The sequence below is a fragment of the Bos javanicus genome, chromosome 8, assembly GCF_032452875.1.
Source record: "Bos javanicus breed banteng chromosome 8, ARS-OSU_banteng_1.0, whole genome shotgun sequence".
NCBI lineage: Eukaryota > Metazoa > Chordata > Mammalia > Artiodactyla > Bovidae > Bos > Bos javanicus.
This window is the reverse complement of record NC_083875.1, coordinates 37720269-37741961: the sequence shown is the minus strand read 5'-3', so window position 1 is coordinate 37741961 and position 21693 is coordinate 37720269. Positions and strand designations below refer to the sequence as shown.

At 40.1% G+C, this 21693-nt stretch overlaps 1 long non-coding RNA gene across 1 annotated transcript in view; it reads left to right on the top strand.

Annotated features, from left to right (window-relative positions):
- Nucleotides 1–21693, top strand: part of LOC133253408 (uncharacterized) — a 217679-nt gene that overhangs the window by 126085 nt on the left and 69901 nt on the right. The gene's annotated exons all lie outside the window — the stretch shown is intronic.

The following is a 21693-nucleotide window of genomic DNA, read 5'->3' as shown; positions in this document are numbered from 1 at the left end:
AGGTCTTGTGATGTCTACACTCTTCAGTTACTATTGGGCTGTTGTTGTTTAGTCACTAAGTTGTGTCTGACTCTTGTGACCCCATGGAATGTAGCCTGCCAGACTCCTCTGCCCACGGGATTTCCCAGGCAAGAATACTGGAGTGCATTGCTCTTTCCTACTTCAGGGGATCTTCCCAACCCAGGGATCGAACCCACATCTTCTGTGTCTCCTGCGTTGGTAGGTGGATTCTTTACCACTGTGCCAGCTGGGAAGCCCTAGATATTGGGTCCTTCTCCATAAATCTGTCACTCACTGGGCTTCACTGTCTCTTTCTTTTGCCCCTTTATATGCACAAGTAGTCATGAGTTTCCACTATTGCTAAGCTTTGGGTGCCTCAGCCTCCCTAGTTGGTCACCTAAAGCTGCCCGCTTTTAATGCAAATAGTCCCTTTATTAAAATCTCTTCAACTCAACCATCTGTGTATGAATTCTGTTTCCTGCTGACACCTCAACTGAGGCATAATTCCCTTTTCAGAACCTTCTGAATAGAGAATTTTCCTGCAAAAAATGATTATTTAGTTTCTCTGTTTTGTCCCAGTATCAGAGCTAGCCATGTTTTTAAATCTTAAGTTCCTTTGTTTGCTTGTTTTCTTTTGTAAATGGAGAAGTGGCGCTGCCTGTTCCTTAGGAAAAAATAAGGAAAAGTAATACTTCTTTAAAAGTGGCATGGGTTTTGTTCCCCTGGAGGGCGTAATCAGTGCATCCCTGGAAATAATTTCCATTTTTCATACAGGAGCCTACAGTGTGCACTCTTACCTTAGTGCCACATCTCTTGGGCAGAAGTTTTGTCTTGTAACATCAGGGTGACAGTGAGACTCCACCATGCTCATTTATAGGCCCTACAGTGTCACTCTTATGGCTGCACATTACCTATGTCCCTAAATGTCCCAGATATTTTTAGAAAATTTAACATAGCCATCTGTAATAAAATGTTATAAAGAGTTGGAGTCTTACCTCCATCAGGCAAAAGCCTGATTAAAAAGATCTTGTGCTGGCCCTGAAGGTCAGTATTTATGGCACTGTATTATTTATAAATAATGTGAGAATTATTATAGTAATAAAAGTTGGCGTTCCAAAGAATGGGCATATTAGGGATGGCTAAATTATGGTGACATTGAGATCATGGGTCATATCTGAAGCTTTCTTTCAAACCTATGGAAAATTATCACCAACTTGACTGCAAAGCTACAGGAAAGTCTTGAAAGGCATAAAAAACAGTGGGAAAGTCCTACTCACTGGAAGAGTAAAGACAGCTAGGTTGATCCCAGGGGCTGGGAGTTTCTTACCAAGGAACGAATAATTCAGCACCCTTTCTCAGTCTCAGGACTGGCAACATTTCTACCTAACTCTATCCTCTCTGAATCTGAGTAGAGTCCTGATACAGTCAGAATTCAAGAATCTCAAATAGAGATACACAGCTGAAGTAACCTCTGTAGGAGGATGAGATTGGGTGCTGTGTGTTTCATACTTCCCAAAGAGAAAATGCTAGCTTAGCCACAAATCACAAATTGGACCTTAACCTACAAACCTGTCCTCTTCTGTAAAAGATTGGGCAGATCCATGGTGCCCTGTTCATACCACTGCATGGTCAAGGCTCAGACAATTGATAAGTTTAAATAACACTTGGGGGGAAGTCTCTTCTTATAGGAAAGTTCTAGAACTACATAATGGTTGGAACACTCTTTGGAACTCTATGGAGATAGGGTCCACTTGATAGCTGCAGAACACAATTTTATCATGAGATCTATGAGTTTTAAGAAGTAACACTCATTAAGAAAGATTGTCCTTTATGATGTCCCTACTTCACCCCTTTGCTGATTTAGATGCCTCAAACCCACAGATCAGTTTTCATTCAAAAATGGAGTTTACAGGTGTTTATTTCCCTAGGAATCAAGTCAGTTTTCAAAGTTCAACTTGCTTCTGACTGATTCTGAAACTTCTGAGATGGGAAGGAGCCCAGAAAAGGCTTTTCAAAACCAGTCTTCTAATCATACTGTTTCTGGCTATGGGCAAGAGATTGATATAGTCAAGAAAAATCATTCTTGTGGCATCTGTAATCTGCCAGTAGGGTCTCTTTCTGCTGGACGATCTCTTTGCCCAAAAAGCATCAGAGATGCAAGCAAATTTCTGAGCAGTTGAAGGGAAGCAAAATAAATCTCCAGTCTTTTGATAGACCGCCAGTACCCTATTTTGTTTTTCTTGTGCTTTTGCATTCTGAATGTTTATTTTCTTTTCTTGGGGTTCATTTCACACAGTGTAAAATTTCTGTAAATATTTTTTCTTTCTTTAGGGAAAATTCATACTTCTTATAGATCTGGTAAAGTTCTTCAGCAACCTTTAAACTACTAATTATGTGGAGATTATACTGGGGAGGAGGTAGATTCAATTCAAGGATGATTACCATGTAATCTGGAGAACATAAATAATAATGTACTTAGTGCAGAAGAGTTTACAAATGCGCAGCCATTTCTTGGCTCTCTGTGCCTGGGGAAAGAATAAGAAACTAAATGTTTGTGATTTATAATTCCTTCATCTCTGTTGGGAGTTGTCTTATATATATTTCTAATCTTTTCCTCATGGGGATAAAAATAATCTTCAGCATTGCATCTTTCGTTTTCTCTTGACTCTCTGTACTCTTGAGGTCAGGTCAGGCTGCTCAGCACTGGAATTTGAGGACAGCATTGTGAGGAAGCAGCAGCAGAGGCTCTAGATTTGCTTGGCTGGAGGGAAAGCTGTACCCTGTATTTTTATAAACTGTATTCTATATTATTTTCATGTTCTTCTATACATTTTTTGTACTGTGGAGATTCAAAAAGCTCTGGTTTCTTAGACTCAGGATGTAAGGTTTCATTGTTTGCAAATTCATTGTGCACACTCCTGTGGTTTCAAATCCCTCCGCTCAAATTAATAGTGGATTGAGATACTAAGGAAAGTTGTTTAAAAACTAGCAGTTAATTGAGACTTCTCTCATTATGGAATGTGAATTCCAAGGTATTGCAAAGAGAAAACTGACAAGTCTGTCAAGTATTGATACATTTTTATGGATTTTCCAATCTTAAGAAATTTAAATAGTCTATCTCATCTCGCTAAAATAGAGAGGATATAATGCATAGTGTATTATTCTTAATTGTGGTGACATTTAATTGATCGTGAATGTATGGATTATTTCCCCAATTGCTTCATAATATTTATAAACCAGATGGACTGTCTTTCAGTTTCTTCATCTGTACCTCAGTGCTGTATGTATGTTCTTATGTATACAAAACTGACACAAATCTCTGAAGACAAATTATAGTTCATTGTAATAATTCAGAAAATGTACCATCAGTCAGAATAGGCTAGGATATGCTTCAGAAACACATGATCTGAAAATATCAGCTGCTTCTAACAAACATCCTCATCTTCACCCTGGTTGTCACCCTGGGATTTAAACAAATATCCCTCAAAGAGAGGGATTTAAACAAATGCTTCTATTTGAAGCATTGCTTATGTCATAGTAGGGACAATGAGAGACACTTAATCAAGTGTTGGCTCTTAGAGCTTCTACTTCAAGGGGATAAGCATCAGTTCTACATACATTTCATTGGTCAGCATAAGTCTTGTGCCTACTAACTGAAGGTAGAGAAAATAAAATCCTGGGAAAATCATAATGTAATCTTCCATAGGAGACTTAGGAGTTGAAAAAAAAAACATACTGGGACATTATTGAACGTGTATATATCCTCCCAGTCCTAAGCCATGCCCTTAGCAGCCATTTTTCACCACTTTTCTGTCTCTCCTAACCTTGGGTATGATTAAATTAATTGGTTAAGGAAAGCTGGTATGTATTTCATATGATTAATGCCTTGGAAAACAATTGTGGTATATTGCATTGATTTGTTTCATTTTACATGCTTGAAATTAGAGGCTTATGAAGTCTACATGCAAATTTATGCAAAGTGGGATGCAAATTCATATTGTGAGCACTACCCGCCCCCCCCCCCCCCCCGAAAAAGAACTGCACCATTGAATATGCATGTGCTGCATATGGTACTGCTCTTTTCAAATAGCAGCTCAGAGCCAGCAGCCAAATAAATCCCGGTGACATCAACCGAGCAACAAACAAAAGTTTAAAGTCATTTAGGAACAAAAATTGAGCTCCAAAATCTCAATATTTTCAGGGTCAACATTTTCAAGCAAAATTTAAGTTAACAAATGCACTGTCCTTTGGCTTTCAAACTCTGTATGGGTAGGGGGCAGAGGCCTACAATAAAAAAAAGGTATTGGCGGAATCCACTCTGGAATTTTATTCTCTTGATTACTTGCTTCTGGTGATCTCTTGGCTGGCTGGATCAAATAAATCTTCATTGCCACGAGCCAGTGCCCATGTGTGCTGACATATTTCTCCCTCATTTGTACCCATCAGTGGGGGATTCTGGTTCCAAGATTCAGACAGAGAGTTATTATTAAGATGGTCTCAAAGAGAGGAACAAATTTTGCACCTGAGTGCTTGCAAGTCAGGCATAGGGGAAAATTAACCACTTGTAGGAATGCCAATTAGAATCAATATCTTGATTGGCCTGCAGGTGGTACTCAGATGATTCACTGAACTCATTCTGCTCTTGTGAGACCCCAAATTTGCTTTGATACTAAGTACATGTAAAATATTTTAGTGAATGTTTATAAATAAACAGACATGGGGCACAGTCTCATGCAGATTCTTCTAATTTAATGCTAATGAATTCAGCGTGTAGTTATTCACTCATTTATCAAGTATCTTTTTGGTTATCCTCCAAGAACTGGGCAGGGACCTGAGGGGCATCAGAACAAATAATAGGCATTCCTGCCCTTGGGGAGCACCAGCCCACCTCCTGAGCTCCTGGAGCTTTGTGTAGTGTCAGGGACACTGTCTCTGGATGGCTTTTCATAGTAAATGCATGTGAATCATGTTGAGAAATGCACCAGATGGGAGGAGGGAATAATGAGATCCTTTGATGTAATGGAGCCCTTCATTACAGCAACTGCTTTTATAAAATTCTAGTCAGGAAAATATTTCTCAGCCGTGGCTTAGGTTTCAAACAACATTTCATACAACAAAATTTCAGTACAACAAATGCACTTCAAATGTCCCTTGGAGTTTGTCATAATGGGGTTTGCTCTATGAATTTAAAAAATATGCCCAGTGGTTTAGATATTTTACTTATAAAACTTTCCTGCAGCAAAGGTAAAAGGGAAATGCAGAGACTGTGTTGGAATCATAAAGTGACCTAGGGGTTAAGGGACTTATGTTTTTTTTTTTTTTTATTTACCCTTGGAGTGTGGCCTTCAAAATTATTCACAATAATTGGCATGCCAGTAACAAATGTGTCAGGGTTCCCCATGTATCAGTGCACAAGAGTAAAGTCAAGTCTCCATATAGGTTGGGACACTCAGTAAAGAAAATGACAATCATCAAAAGATGGATAATAGAAATAATAACCATCATTATAATGGCACTGGGTCATATTTATCAAATGTTTAAGTATGCAGTAAGCACTGGGATAAGAGCATTTATTTGTTCCATCAGCTCAGTATTCCTATTTTACAGATTAGGACACTGAGCTTCAGAGAGTATGTTAAGGACAAAGCCTGGTATTTGGTCTAATAGGACCCACAGCCTCTTCTTTCCCTTGGTGTTAAACCTTTGCTTAGGAGAGCCTCCTTCCCTCAGCTGAGATAAGGAGGCTGTCAGAGCAGGCATGTCCACATCATCTTACTCTCAGTGAAGGGCAGCCTGCAGAAGGCTGCTCACATCTGGCTTGTCAGTGAGCACAGCTGATCCAATCCAAGGACCAAAGGAATTGCTTCTTTTATGCCTGTGATGGAAGGGACCTCTTTGTGGCTTCCCACCTCTTAGCTTGTTTCAAGTTTGTGGATAGTATATAGAGTGGGTTAAATTTTCAGGTCCTAACCCTGGTACCTGTGACTGTGGCCTTATTTGGAAATAGAAACTAGGCTGATGTGATTAACCAAGATAAGTTCATACTCGAGTAGAGTGAACTCTAAATCCAGGGACTGGCGTGTTCCTAAGAGAAAGCAGATGGAGATCTGAACACAGCAGGGAGAAGGCCAGATGGAAACAGAGGCAGGGATTATTAATGATGCAAGTGATCAGCACGGAACAGTGAAGATGGCTGACAACACCCAGAAATTAGGACAGAGGTGTGAAAGGATTCTCCCCTAGAACCTTCAGAGAAAGCAAGGCTATACTAACACCGTGGTTTTGAACTTCTACCTTCAGAACTAGAATAGAATAAATTTCTGCTCTTTTAAGCCAAGTGGTTTTTGGTACCTTTTTATGGCAGCCCCTAGAGTCTAAATACCACATCTCTTGTCTCTCCATTGAATCCTGTTTTGTTATCATGGCCACCACCCAGCTTAGACCTTTGTCTCCATCAGTTGAACTCTTGCAGTGGACTTTTGTCTTGTCTGGCCATAAAATATTCTTCCCTTGTACAGTACATCTTTCCCAGTGCTGCCAGAATCATTTTTCAGAAGTCCAGTTCCAATTATGTTACATCTCTGCTGTTTGAAGTTTTCAGTGACCCCCCAACATACAACACCCACAGCCTGGGACCCAAAACTGTGTGCTAGCTTCCTTGGTCTTCAGTTACTGTAATGACTCTTCTTATTGTCTCATTCTGTACTAGATTTTGAGCTCCTCAAGGCTGGGGTCTGCAATTAACTCACCTTTGGTTTCTCTGCAGGGCTTAACGTAGTGGGAAAGGCTCCAGGTCAGGAGGTTGGACCTGTGAGTTTTAGACTTGACTCTGCTATGAAGCAGTACTGTGGCTTTGACCAGTTTTATCACCTTTGTAGCTCTCTGTGAGCCACTCTGACTATGCTGCTGCTGCTAAGTCGCTTCAGTCGTGTCCGACTCTGTGCAACCCCATAGACGGCAGCCCACTAGGCTCCTCTGTCCCTAGGATTCTCCAGGCAAGAATACTGGAGTGGGTTGCCATTTCCTTCTCCAATGCATGAAAGGGAAAAGTGAAAGTGAAGTCGCTCAGTTGTGCCTGACTCTTAGCAACCCCATGGACTGCAGCCTACCAGGCTCCTCCATCCATGGGATTTTCTAGGCAAGAGTACTGGAGTGAGGTGCCATTGCCTTCTCCCACTCTGACTATACATAGCAACTATTACAATGGCTCAGAGCTCAAGCTTAGGAGAACAACATGCATTGATGTAACTGAAATTAATTAAGAGCAAGTCTAGCCATGGTCAAAACATTGAGACAAACCAGAAGGCATGGGTTCATGGATGAAATGTCCATTTGATTAGTTGTTGTTTTGTTCAGAAACATTGCTTTAAGCTTAAACACTCTCATATAAGAACCCCCCTAAAACAGAGACAGATTATTTGCTAAAAGCAAGTCTGCTTAATCTTTTCCTATTGTCACTTTAAATCAGATGGGCTTTCTATTTTTAACAAGTCTTTGTTTATTAAAACAAACTCCCAACATGTGATGTAAGGCATAAGATTTAGCAGTAGATTTTAAGGCCACTTTTAAGACAGCTTGGTTAGTACTGAGATGTTTGAAGATCATAATTAAAATTAGACATTAAAAACAAAGATTTCTCAGCTCTTCAACCATCAAAACATTTGGCGTTCCTTTCTTTTCTGGGCCCCAAATAGCCATGTAATCATCGCTCTGTGTTTTACATGTAATTCTGCAGCTAAGTACATCATTATTTAGACTCCACAGATTATATGGTAATCATGGATTTACTGTAAACCCAATTTAATTTCTACGGAATTACTGACTTTAAGGTTGCAAAACAATATTGTTTACAAGGCAGTATAATAGCTCTCAGAATGAATGCTGATTAGAGCTAATAAAGAAAGGAATGCATAGCTCTCAGGACTAAGCCGAAATAGTTAAAGTGATCGATATGGTAATCAAGCATTTTTAAGAGAATACCTGTTGAATACCTGCAGTCTCCACACAATAAAACTAAAAATATGGACAAAACCAAAAGTCATTAAAAAATTCAAGAATAATTGCTATAATGGGTCACCTCAATTTTTTTTTATTTGCTTATTCTAAGTAATAACTCTGATTCTGCTTTTGGGATTTCAATTTTTAACTAATAACCAAAATGTTAAATTCTTGGATAGGTTAGTCATAGATGCATCTCTTTGAAACCTAAATGTTGCACAGTCAATTCATTGCACACTGAATTTGTTCCTGTTATACTTTTCCCTGTAACCAGTTAAATGTGTCTGAATTAGATGTACAGGTGGGGCTTTGCATAGATAAATGAATACTCCCCAATTCAACAAATTTTGAGGTGTAGTGGACAAGAGGAAGGAGATTGTTTAAAATTCCTTGTGCTTATTGGTCATAATCTCTGGTGAATAAACTTTAATTGCTGAATAGAGGTGAAAAGTAGCCTAAGGCATGGGTTCAGCCTTGTGATAGGCCTAGCTAGAGATGGGGTAGGAGGTGTAGGAGGAGCACTTATGCAAACTCTGTAGTACAAACAGAACTTGAGCAGACTTCAGAGTAATCCAGATTGTAATTTAAAGAAAGGTGGAAGTTTCCAAAAAAAAGAAAAAAAGGAGGTGAGGAGATGCAATTCTATGATTTTGTTTTCCTAATCTTTTCCCCTATGATGGGAATTGTATTCAAAAAGTATCAAGCTATTGGGAAATGAAACTTTTTTTAATTTAGTAAGGATTGCATAGGATAGAAAGAAGTTGCAAAGAGGTCAGGGGTGGAGAGGAGGAAGATAAATCTCTTTTGGAAACAAGTTTTCCTTCAGAGTTTTCCACTCATCAGGCTAAAAGTGTTAGTCACTCATTCATTTCCATTTCTTTGTGACCTCATGGACTTTAGCTCACCAGGCTCCCCTGTCCATGGAACTCTCCTGGGCAAGAATATTGGACTGGACTGCCATTCACCTCTCCAGCTTCTTTTCTCAGGAATCGAACTGGGTCTCCTGCATTGCTGATAGATTCTTTACCATCTGAGCCACCAGGGAAGCCCATCATCAGGCTAAAATGTCCCTGGAAATTCATGTCAACAATCCAGTTAACTCCAGATAGTGAATTAGTTCTAAACAAAAAGTTCCTTGAGGAGAAGCATTCTACTGTGTGTTATTTTTTCCATGCATTCAGTCAACCAGTATTTAATAAACTCCTCAGTTCAGTTCAGTTGCTCAGTCGTGTCCAACTCTTTGCGACCCCATGAATTGCAGCACGCCAGGCCTCCCTGTCCATCACCAACTCCCGGAGTTCACTCAAACTCACGTCCAACGAGTTGGTGATGCCATGCAGCCATCTCATCCTCTGTCGTCCCCTTCTCCTCCTGCCCCCAATCCCTCCCAGCATCAGGGTCTGTTCCAATGAGTCAACTCTTTGCATGAGGTGGCCAAAATATTGGAGTTTCAGCTTTAGCATCATTCCTTCCAAAGAAATCCCAGGGCTGATCTCTTACAGAATGGACTGGTTGGATCTCCTTGCAGTCCAAGGGACTCTCAAGAGTCTTCTCCAACACCACAGTTCAAAAGCATCAATTCTTCTGCGCTCAGCTTTCTTCACAGTCCAACTCTCACATCCATGCATGACCACTGGAAAAACCATAGCCTTGACTAAATGGACCTTTGTTGGCAAAGTAATGTCTCTGCCTTTTAATATGCTGTCTAGGTTGGTCATAACTTTCCTTCCAAGGAGTAAGCGTCTTTTAATTTCATGGCTGCAGTCACCATCTGCAGTGATTTTGGAGCCCCCAAAAATAAAGTCTGACACTGTTTCTGCATGCCAAACTGTGCTAGATCTGGGGATTTAAAAAACAAAAGATAGATGTGATTTTTCCTTTCTCAAAGTCTTCAGCCTCGTACAGAAGGCAGATAACCAACAAGTTATGTCAAAATTGTGTATGTGTTGTTATAAGAGACAAAGACCAAATTCAAATTGGCCAAATCAAAGAGCATAAATGGCTCACAGATAAAAACCCAGTACATTGATCTCAGCCAAAAACAGGGGGTTCAGGATATATATTCTGCCTTGATCTCCCTCTCTCCACTTTTCTTCTGTAATGGTTCTGTACTCAGGCAGACTTTCTCCTGGGGTGGCAAAATGGTTGCCAGTAGCTCTAGCCTTAGATTTATCTTGTTAGATAATTCTCTTACCCTCACAGAAATAATTTCTCTTCTATTGAAGTTTCACAGAAATCTTGGGCTTAATTTGTGTTGTTCAAAATTGGGGGTCACTCACCCATTTCCGAAATGGTCATTGGAGTTAATGCAATGCTCAGACCAAGAACCACCCTGAACTAGAGTGTGAACAACTGCAATCAAATGTCATAACGTGGACAAAGGAGTTTTCCTTATGTTTTCATAAGATAAATTTGGATGAATTACTAGAAAAGGGTGGGAAAACTAGATAGGTAGAAATGATAGAGATCCAGCCCAAATCTCTCAATGTTGAAGTAACGGATGTGTTCTTACCTCTTTCTTTATGCACAGAGGAGGTGTATTTTCAATGCTTGTTGTATCAAATCATTCTAAAAGGTACTTTTGAGCATTTCTTGTGATCTGTGATGTTAACTTTGTGTCAGCCTGGCTGTGCTGATGGATGTCCAGATAGTTGATAAAACATTATTTCTGGGTGTGCCTATGAGGACATTTCTGCAAGAGATTAGTATCTGAATAAGAAGACTGAATAAATAAGATCACTGCCTCTTGGAGGAGGTCAGTGAGAAGACATGATGGCAGGTTGACCCAAGGGCTTGACCACGCAATGAGGGGCTCCTTACCACCTGCTCTATCCTTAGAATGTGCATCCTCTTGCCCTTCCTGAACACCAGAAGCTCCAAAGACTTAGCCTTGAGATGTATTCTTGAGACCATCTGGACTGTACATGTAACTGAATCCAGTTAAGGCCTCTATATAAATTTTTTAAGATTCTGATGAGCAAGTGCCAAGATCTACTTATCTCACAGTTGCCCAAGATAGCCTTATATACAAGTTCCCTTGCCTTTTAAAACTGCCACCTATCACCCTGGAGTGGTCTTGCCTCTTCCTTCCGTCTTTCCTTGCTCTCCATGTACGGGGACATTTTGCAAACCAGCACCCTCACCAATGTGGGCGGGCATCACCTAACCTATTGAAAGTGAAAGTATTAGTTGCTTAGTCGTGTCTGACTCTTTGTGACCCCGTGGATTGTAGTCTGCCAGGCTCTGCTGTCCTTGGGGTTCTCCAGGCAAGAATACTGGAGTGGGTTTGGAGTGGGTTACCATTCACTTCTCCAGGGGGTCTTCTTGACCAGGGATTGAGGGCCTAAATAAAACAAAAAGGCAAAGGACAGGCGAATTTGCTCCTCTGCTTAAGCGGGCATCCATCTTATCCTGTCCTGGGACACTGGTTCTCTCTGCTCTTGGGCCTTTGAGTTTGGATCCGGACCATTGACCTCTGGTTCTCAGGCCTTTGGGTTTGGACTAGAACTACACTCCACTGGCTTTCCTGCGCCTCCATTATCACTTGAGCCAATGTCTCATAATAAATCTCTTTCTTTGTATCTACATGAATCCTCTTGATTCTGTTTCTCTGCATGACTCTGGCTAACACATAGAATATGATTTGTGAGATACCAAAAGAAGAAAAGCCAAAAGCTTTGAGTCTGTTTTAAACACAAAATATCAATATCACCTGCAACAATCCAAGAGTTCCAACTTGTGTAAAGTGATGCATTACAGTTTAAATCCCTGAGTGCAAGTCAGGCATGAAGACATTATGCTGTACTCTAATAATTAAAATTAGCAACTATTATTTGTCTAATATATCATGTTTTAAGAGCATTTTTGTGCCTAAAAGCTCAGTTGATTTTAATGTTATCTCTGTCAGCTTATTGGGGGCTATATTTTCATGACCTGCCTTTTTTATATGAGACAGCTAAGGCAGGAAGGGGCACACAAGTCCTCAGTGAAGCTGAACAGATTAAGGGGTGTGCAATCCTAAGTGCTAATGTTTCCTCTTGTTTCAAGAAGGATCTGCTCCCAAAGCCTCCTGGCAGTAGATATTCTTAGATAGTCTGAAAGCATAGCCAGAGTGCCCTGTTCACAAAAGGGTTCCTGTTTTTCTTTTAAAAGGTCATGTTAGCTTAAAAATACATGTTCAGTTTCAGTTCAGTTGCTCACTCATGTTCGACTCTTTGTGACCCCATGGACTGCAGCACGCCAGGCCTCCCTGTCCATCACCAACTTCTGGAGTTTACCCAAACTCATGTCCATTGAGTCGGTGATGCCATCCAACCATCTCATCCTCTGTTGTCTCCTTCTCCTCCCGCCCTCAATCGTTCCCAAAATCAGGGTTATTTCAAACAAGTCAGCTCTTCGCATCAGGGGGCCAAAGTTTTGGAGTTTCAGCTTCAATATCAGTCTTTCCAGTGAACCCCCAGGACTGATCTCCTTTAGGATGGACTGACTGGATCTCCTTGCAGTCCAAGGGACTCTCAAGAGTCTTCTCCAACACCACAGTTCAAAAGCATCAATTCTTCCGTGCTCAGCTTTCTTCGTAGTCCAACTCTCACATCCATACATGACCCCTGGAAAAACTATAGCCTTGACTAGACAGACCTTTGTTGACAAAGTAATGTCTCTGCTTTTTAATATGCTTTCTAGGTTGGTCATAAATTTCCTTCCAAGGAGTAAACATCTATTAATTTCATGGCTACAATCACCATCTGCAGTGATTTCGGAGCCCAGAAAAATAAAGTCAGCCACTGCTTCCACTGTTTCCCCGTCTATTTGCCATGAAATGGTGGGACCGGATGCCATGATCTTAGTTTTCTGAATTTTGAGCTTTAAGCCAGCGCTTTCACTCTCCTCTTTTACTTTCAGCAAGAGGATGTTTAGTTCTTCACTTTCTGCCATAAGGGTGGTGTCATCTGCATATCTGAGGTTATTGATATTTCTCCCGGCAATCTTGATTCCAGCTTGTGCTTCTTCCAGCCCAGTGTTTCTCATGATGCACTCTGCATAGAAATTTAATAAGCAGGGTGACAATATACGGCCTTGATGTACTCCTTTACCTATTTGGAACCAGTCTGTTGTTCCATGTCCAGTTCTAACTGTTGCTTCCTGACCTGCATACAGGTTTCTCAAGAGGCAGGTCAGGTGGTCTGGTATTCCCATCTCTTTCAGAATTTTCCACAGTTTATTGTGATCCACACAGTCAAAGACTTTGGCATAGTCAATAAAGCAGAAATAGATGTTTTTCTGGAACTCTCTTGCTTTTTTGATGATCCAGTGGATGTTGGCGATTTAATTTCTGATTCCTCTGCCTTTTCTAAAACCAGCTTGAACATCTGGAAGTTCACGGTTCATGTATTGCTGAAGCCTAGCTTGGAGAGTTTTGATCATTACTTTACTAACGTGTGAGATGAGTGCAATTGTGTGGTAGTTTGAGCATTCTTTGGCATTGCCTTTCTTTGGGATTGGAATGAAAACTGACCATTTTCAGTCCTGTGTCCACTTCTGAGTTTTCCAAATTTGCTGGCATATTGAGTGCAGCACTTTCACAGCATCGTCTTTGAGGATTTGAAATAGCTCAACTGAAATTCCATCACTTCCACTAGCTTTGTTCATAGAAATGCTTCCTAAGGCCCACTTGACTTCACATTCCAGGATATCTGTCTCTAGGTGAGTGATCACACCATCGTGATCATCTGAATCATGAAGCTCTTTTTTGTACAGTTCTTCTGTGTATTCTTGCCACCTCTTCTTAATATCTTCTGCTTCTGTTAGGTCCATACCATTTCTGTCTTTTTTTAGGCCCATCTTTGCATGAAATGTTCCCTTGATGTCTCTAATTTTCTTGAAGAGATCTCTAGTCTTTCCCATTCTGTTGTTTTCCTCTATTTCTTTGCATTGATCACTGTGGACGGCTTTCTTATGTCTCCTTGCTATTCTTTGGAACTCTGCATTCAATTGGGTATATCTTTCCTTTTATCCTTTGCTTTTCACTTCTCTTCTTTTCACAGCTATTTGTAAGGCCTCCCCAGACAGCCATTTTGCTTTTTTACATTTCTTTTTCTTGGGGATGGTCTTGATTCCTGTCTCCTGTAGGATGTCACGAACCTCCGTCCATAGTTCGTCAGGCACTCTATCCATCAGATCTAGTCCCTTAAATCTACTTCTCACTTCCACTGTATAATTGTAAGGGATTTGATTTAGGTCATACCTGAATGGTCTAGTGATTTTCTCCGCTTTCTTCCATTTAAGTCTGAATTTGGCAATAAGGAGTTCATGATCTGAGCCACAGTCAGCCCCCGGTCTTGTTTTTGCTGATTGTTTAGAGCACATGTTTAGTTGCTTTCTATTTCATAATGCATCTGTACTCCAAAAAGCTGTGCTGAAACCTTTTTGCCTCTAACTCTGACCCTGGCTAATTAGTGCTTGAGTGTCCCTAGTGCACTGTTTGCCATGAACTCACCCAGATTCACAAAACGCAGCAGACAGTTGTAGGGATGTTGTGGTGACCTGTGATGTGATTTCTTGGCTGCGGGTGGGGGTGGAGCAGGAATTGTCATTTCAAACTTGAGGAATGTGTCTAACGGAGAAATCGTTTTAGGTCACAAAGTAGCACCACTTTCTTGTGAACAGCAGTGACGAGAGAATAATTCAAGTCCCTTCTCATCCTCAAAAGTCCTTGAAAAGGAAGCTCAAGCCCAGTAGGAAAATCTGTATTTAGTGAGTTTCTGCTATTTTGTATGAAACATCCATATGCTTCTTTGTGTTGTTATCACGTTTGCTCCCTTTCACAAAGAGATAAATCGCACATTATGTTCTACAGGTTTCAAGTTTGCTAAAAACAAACACAATTTCACAGCTTTCCAGAATACTTTATTGTTTGGTATCTTCCAGGACTTTGTATTCACTAAGTATCTTACAGTTTATTCCTTAATCATCACAGAATCCTTGAAGCAGTTTCGCCTGATATATTGCTGGTTCTGCTTTATGGATGAAGAACCTAAAGGGAAATGATGTTCAAAGTTACATACAAGGACCAAAGTTAGAACCCGTAAGTCTAAATTACAAGTATGTTCCATTGACTCTGGTTTCCTTCCTGCCTTTCAACCTTGGGTTCTTCCACAACCTCTTTAAGTTAGGTCAAAAGGACAAGTCTGTGTCTGATTCTACCTGACCTGTGTTCTAGTATTGTCACTCAGTAGTCTTGTGACAAAGGATATGTCATAAAACTCAAAACAAGCCTCAATTTTCTTACCTGTAAAAGGGGGGAAATTAAGCCTGTGTTTCAAGTTGTGATTATCTGTAACAAATGATCATTGTTGGAATTAAAAGTCAACATAATTTCTCCAATTTTCTTATTCTTCCTTGTGATAGAGCATAAACCCCTGAGGACACAGATTTCCACTTACAAACTGCTTTATAACAGTGATTCTCAGCCTTAACTGCACTCAAGAATCAGTTGGGCAATGTTTTGAAATTATCCATTTCTTTTTTTTTTTTTTTTCACTCCAGATCAATTAAATAGGAATAAATAAGAGGTGGTCTCAAACATTATACTTTTAAAAATCTCCCCAGATGGATTCTATCATGCAGACTTCATATAAGGTGAATGATGACTTACAGAGCTGATTTTAACTTCCTCTATTTTATATACTAGTTTTAAAGTACTTATAAACTCCGGCATTTTATTATTAGCAATAGTAAATTATTTTTGCACCTGATTGATAGGATAGTCCAACATGTCAACTCAGTTGGAACTGTTAATTCCTGGATAGGATAACTAATTCTGGATGGGGTTTGGGAAAGGGTAGGTGGGAGAAGGAGTTGATGCAAATTTAAGTACCTGGATGCATGGGATGGGATTAATGGAGATGGGGAATGCAGCAAGACCATGATTTTGTTATGACAAAGCAGTGAACACCAGGCATAATCTGCTAGGGACTTTGAACTATATTTAAGAATCAAGACCCTAAAATCTTCAGAGTGTAGATATGAATCAGCACATAGCCTGAGTCTCTTTTATTTATTTAAGTCTATTCAGGAGAGTGCAGTAGTTACGAGAGTAACTGGAGTCAGAATCCCTGAGTTTGAGTTCTGTCAATACAATTTCCTAGCTTTGTAACCCTGCACAATGACTTAACATTTCTGTGCCTCAATTTCTATATCTGTCAAATGGGGGAAATTATAATATCTGTTTCCTAGGTTACTTCGAGGGAGAAAAATGAGCAAATTCTTTCCCAGTGCTTAGAACAGTTCCTGGCATATAATAAATAACTAGTTAGTGCTATAATTATTTATTTGTTACAGAGATATTTAGTGTTGACGGTGCGCTAGGTACTATACAGTGCTGAGCAAAACACATTTATTTCCACCCTCATAGAGCTTAGAGAGGAATGATGAGATCTATAATAAGAAATACTGACAGTAGTCGTGATTGATTCTGAAGAGGGAAAAATGGGAGTCTGTATTACCATACAGGGAGTTTTCTGATGAGTTAATGTGCTTAAATATATGCAAACAATTAATGTATATAAAGATGCATGTGTAGGGGGAGGGACGTGCACATCATAAAGGCAGATATATAAAGAAAATAGTCAAGGAAGCTAAAGACCAGAAAGAGGTGAGAACTGCAAAACTTGCAAAAACAACTAATGGGGACATTTTCAGAGCAAAACAGGTGACCAAGTAAAATAAAAAACAAATTCCAAAACCAGGCAAAGATACCATAAGAAAACAAAAACATAGACCAATATTCCTAATAAATAGAGATAGAAAAATCCTCAATGAAATATTAGGAAATTGAATCCAGCAATACATTAAAAGGATATTATTCCCCATGATTAAGAAATGCACATATAGTTTACATTAAAAAAAAAAGAAATGATTTGTCAGTGTAATGCACTGTGAAGGGAAGAAACAAACCTAATCATCTCAATAGACATGGAGAAGCACTTGAAAATATTCAGACCCTTCATGACAAAAATACTTAGCAAACTAAGAATGAAAAGTAATTTTCTTAGCATGATAAAGAGTATCTATGAAAAATCCACAGACATCATATTCACCTCATACTCAGTGGTGAAAGACTAAAAAGTTTTCCCCTAAGCTCAGAAATAACATCCTCCACTTGCTAGTTAAAATTTCACTGGAAATCCTAGCAAGGGCAGTAAGGCAGTAAAAAGAAATGAAAGACATTCAAATTAGAAAGGAGAAAGTAAAACTTTCTCTATTTCCAGATGAAAATATTTCCAGATGAAATGATTCCAGGTATGAAAATCCCAAAGAAGCCACAAAAAAACTACCAGAGCCAATAAATGAATTTAGCAAAGTTCTAAGGTAGAATATCAACACACACAAAAACTTGTTTGCGCTTCTTTACACTAGCAATGAACAATTCAAAATGGAAATTAAGAAAATAATTCCATTTATCATTGCATCTAAAATAATAAAATACCTAGAAATAAATTTAACCAGTAAAATGTAAAACTTACACGATGAGAACTATAAAACATTACTGAAAGAAATTAAACAAGGCCTAATTAAACGGAAAGACATCCCATGTTCATGGATTGAAAGACATACTACATACTATTTAAAATGGCAATACTGCCCCAGACAATCTACAGATTCAGTGTAGTCCCTATCAAAACTCCAGTGCCCGCCTTTTTTTGCATAAAGGAGAAACCCAACTCTCATATTTATCTGGAATTACAAGGAGTTCCAAATAGCCAAAACAATACTGAAGAAGAAAAAGTTTGAGGACTCATACTTCTCAATTTTAAAATTTACTGCAAAGCTGAAATAATATCTTATTGACATATGGTAGATATTTGGACTGATCAAATACAATTATGAGTTGAGAAATTAATTATCTGTGGTCAATTTATTTTTGATATGGGTGCTCAGTTCAGTACAGTCACTCAGTTGTGTCTGACTGTTTGTGACCCCTGGACTGCAGCACACCAGGCCTCCCTGTCCATCACCAACTCCTGGAGTTTACTCAAACTCATGTCCATTGAGTCGGTGATGCCATCCAACCATCTCATCCTCTGTCATCCCCTTCTCCTCCTGCCTTCAGTCTTTCCCAGCATCATGGTCTTTTCCAATGAGTCAGTTTTTCACATCAGATATATGGGTGCTAAGAACATTCAATAGGGAGAAAATAGTCTCTTCAACAAATGGTCCAGGGACAGTTGGATAAAATAATAAAAAGTTAATTCGGAGCCTACTTCATTCCATTTGCAAAAAATCAACTGAGCATGGATCAACAGTGTAAGCATGAGAGAGGGAAGGACTGGATGTCTGCTTGGATATAGATAATGCAAGTTAGTAAGAAGTGGTGAACAGCCAGGTTTATTCAGTTGTAAAGTATAAGACGGACATTTTAAAAAGAGAAATGTAGATCAGGTTGCTAAACTTGGTGATGATCCCCAACAGAATTTCCCAGTAGATATTGTATAGGCAGTTTATAAGAGGTGACATATAGGAACCAACATGGACCACCTAAGCAGAGTTAACAAGTCAAACCATGATTTACATTTTGCAAGTAGTTTACCAGGCCAGAAAATTAGGGGAATGCTATAGATCTGAGAAAGCTAAATTTATCAAGGCATTAAAAAAGATTTATCTTTCTAATAAAGTGGAAAAAATATTTGATGTGGGATAATAGTAGGGTTAATTGCTGGTAGAATAATTGTTAATTTAATTGTTTGTTGAATATTCAAGGAGTGTTGATTAATGGATGGACACCAAACTGAAGGGAGACCTCAGTGATCATGTTCTGGGGCCCTATTCTATTGCTTATGCCAATTCAACTTATAATTTAAGTCCTAAGAGTATAGGATTCTAGTAAAAGACCTCATTGCAAGAATAAAAAGAGTTTTTAGTTCAGATTATAAAAACTAATCAATGCAACTACAAATGGGAAAGGTTTACTCGATAGCCTTTCTTATGAGAATGCTTTCATTCCTCACATGTTCCATGAGTGTTCGCTGTTTGTCAGGCACTCTGCTAGCTGGTCAACATGTAAAAATGTTTTTGTTGCTCCAGGAATCTGCAGCAGACTAGCCACCACAGAGCCCTCCCTGAAATCTTAGTGGTTTGTCTCTTGCCCAAGTCCCATAACAATGTAGGTCAATAGAGACACTCTTTCAAGCAGGCTTTCAGGGAGCGGGGCTTCACCATCCCTAGAACCTCCAGTTTCCCTCCGTCTGGCCAGCAGACAAGGGAGGAAAGAGCATGTGGAGGATCATGCCCCCTCCTGCCTTGCCCGTGTCACTCTCTGTCACTTCTGACTACTAAGGAACCTGGGAAGTAGAGTCTTGCTGTGTGCCTAGGAGGAAAAGTGAAAATCTGGTTGGGCAACAACTTGCCAGTCTCTACCACAGGGGAAAGACAGATGCATAAAAAGACACATAAAACAACACAGTAAATAAAACTGGTATTAGAGATATATACCAGTTTTATTTACTGTGTTGTTTTATGTTGGTGTGCTTTCCCCCAGGGGATCTTCCTGACCCAGGGATCGAGACCAAATCTCCTGCATTGGCAGGTGGGTTCTTTAACACTAGCACCACCTGAGAAGCCCCATTAGAGATATGTAGAAGGTACTTAACACACACACACACCATACACACACACACACACACACTCACACACACCCCATATACACACCAAAAAGCCACTGAAGCATCTTGGGCCAGAGTAATCAGAGAAGATATCCCTAAGGGGATATCTTACGGGTTCCAGTGGTAAATCTCTGAGGACAGTTGTGAAATAACAGATAGGGGTTAGCCACACAAAGAGGAGAGGGCATTAAAAGAGAGAAACTACAAACAAAGGAGAAAGACTGTGGAGGAACTCAGCCCAAGGGAACTGGCAGCCTGCCTGGGAGTGGACAGTGGCTCCCTTGGGTCTCCTGTAATTCTCTGCATTTGAAACAAATGTCTGCTTGAATAGGAGGGGGGCATACTCTTCTGTTCTACAATCCAGTTCACAGAGCTCCTTTTGGGGACAGCCACCAGAAAATGGTCCCTTTTTATGATGTGTCTTGTCTTGTAAAGTGTCGCGTAACTGCTCCCACAGCACTTCCCTGTGGGTGTCAGTGGCTGCTGTTCCACCAGCCAAAGCCTGGAAGGCAGCTTGACACAAACCCACCATTATGTTCTGTTGAGAACAGGGTTTCAGTTTCCACTCCCCAAGGAGAGGGAGTAGAGATGTGAGCTCAGTTGAAAGCCATAGTATCTGTGAGAAAAGGACATCTCAACGTGGGTGAATCTATACTTACTTCAGGTCCAGGATCACTGATGACAGAAACTGAGATGAGACTACCCACAAGCCCTGGGAGAACAAACCAGACCCGTCGCACTCTACCCAGTTAGAATGACCCAGCCAGCTCTGTGCCAGGCCTGGGAGTCTTGCTGGGAAGCACAAAACTGAAAGCCATTCCCCTATGCTCACACCCTCAGAAAAGGGAGATCAAGGCTAGTGCTGTTTCCACACTAGGGTGGTCTTGCTAGCAAGCAGTACCACTGGGACAGTCCGCGGCTCTTGGTTTTGAGGTCATTTATTGGTCTCCTGCTCTTAATCACTCAGCTGTTTGCTGGATAGAAAGGAATTTTAAGAACAGATAGGAGCTAGCCAGCCTCAAAGTGGATGCTTAGACCTTTATTTCCAAATCCCACTGGTTCCCAAGTGGAAAACCAGGTCCCGGATGTTGAGGTGTATGCAGAACTTTCATGTCTCAAGGCCTGGAATGGTGATTCTTGGCTCTATATCAAATAAAATATAAATGGTATTTTTATACAGAATGGAGACCACAAGATTAGATGCTTAAAAAAAAATTAAACATCACATATGCAGACCTTATCAAGACCCATGGTCGCACTTTTTATTCCTGTGCCCTGACAAAGGAGGCAGAGAGTAGTGGAAAAGGCACATACCTCAATGTCAGGGTGATATATGTTCAAATCCAGGTCTTTTGAACTGTATGACTTTGGACAGGTGGCTGAATTTCTCTCCATTTTGATTTCCTGTCTATAAAATGGCAATGAGAATACCTACCTCATTGTAGCACTGTGGTTACTGATAAAACAGCTCTGCACTGGGCTGAAAGAAGCACAAGCTGGAATCAAGATTGCCGGGAGAAATATCGATAACCTCAGATATGCAGATGACACCACCCTTATGGCAGAAAGTGAAGAGGAACTCAAAAGCCTCTTGTTGAAAGTGGAAGAGGAGAGTGAAAAAGTTGGCTTAAAGTTCAACATTCAGAAAACTAAGATCATGGCATCTGGTCCCATCACTTCATGGCATATAGATGGGGAAACAGTGGAAACAGTGTCAGACTTTATTATGGGGGGTTCCAAAATCCCTGCAGATTGTGACTGCAGCCATGAAATTAAAAGACGCTTGCTCCTTGGAAGGAAAGTTATGACCAACCTAGACAGCATATTCAAAAGCAGAGACATTACTTTGCCAACAAAGGTTTGTCTAGTCAAGGCTATGATTTTTCCAGTGGTCATGTATGGATGTGAGAGTTGGACTATGAAGAAAGCTGAGCACTGAAGAATTGATGCTTTTGAACTGTGGTGTTGGAGAAGACTCTTGAGAGTCCCTTGGACTGCAAGGATATCCAACCAGTCCATTCTAAAGCAGATCAGT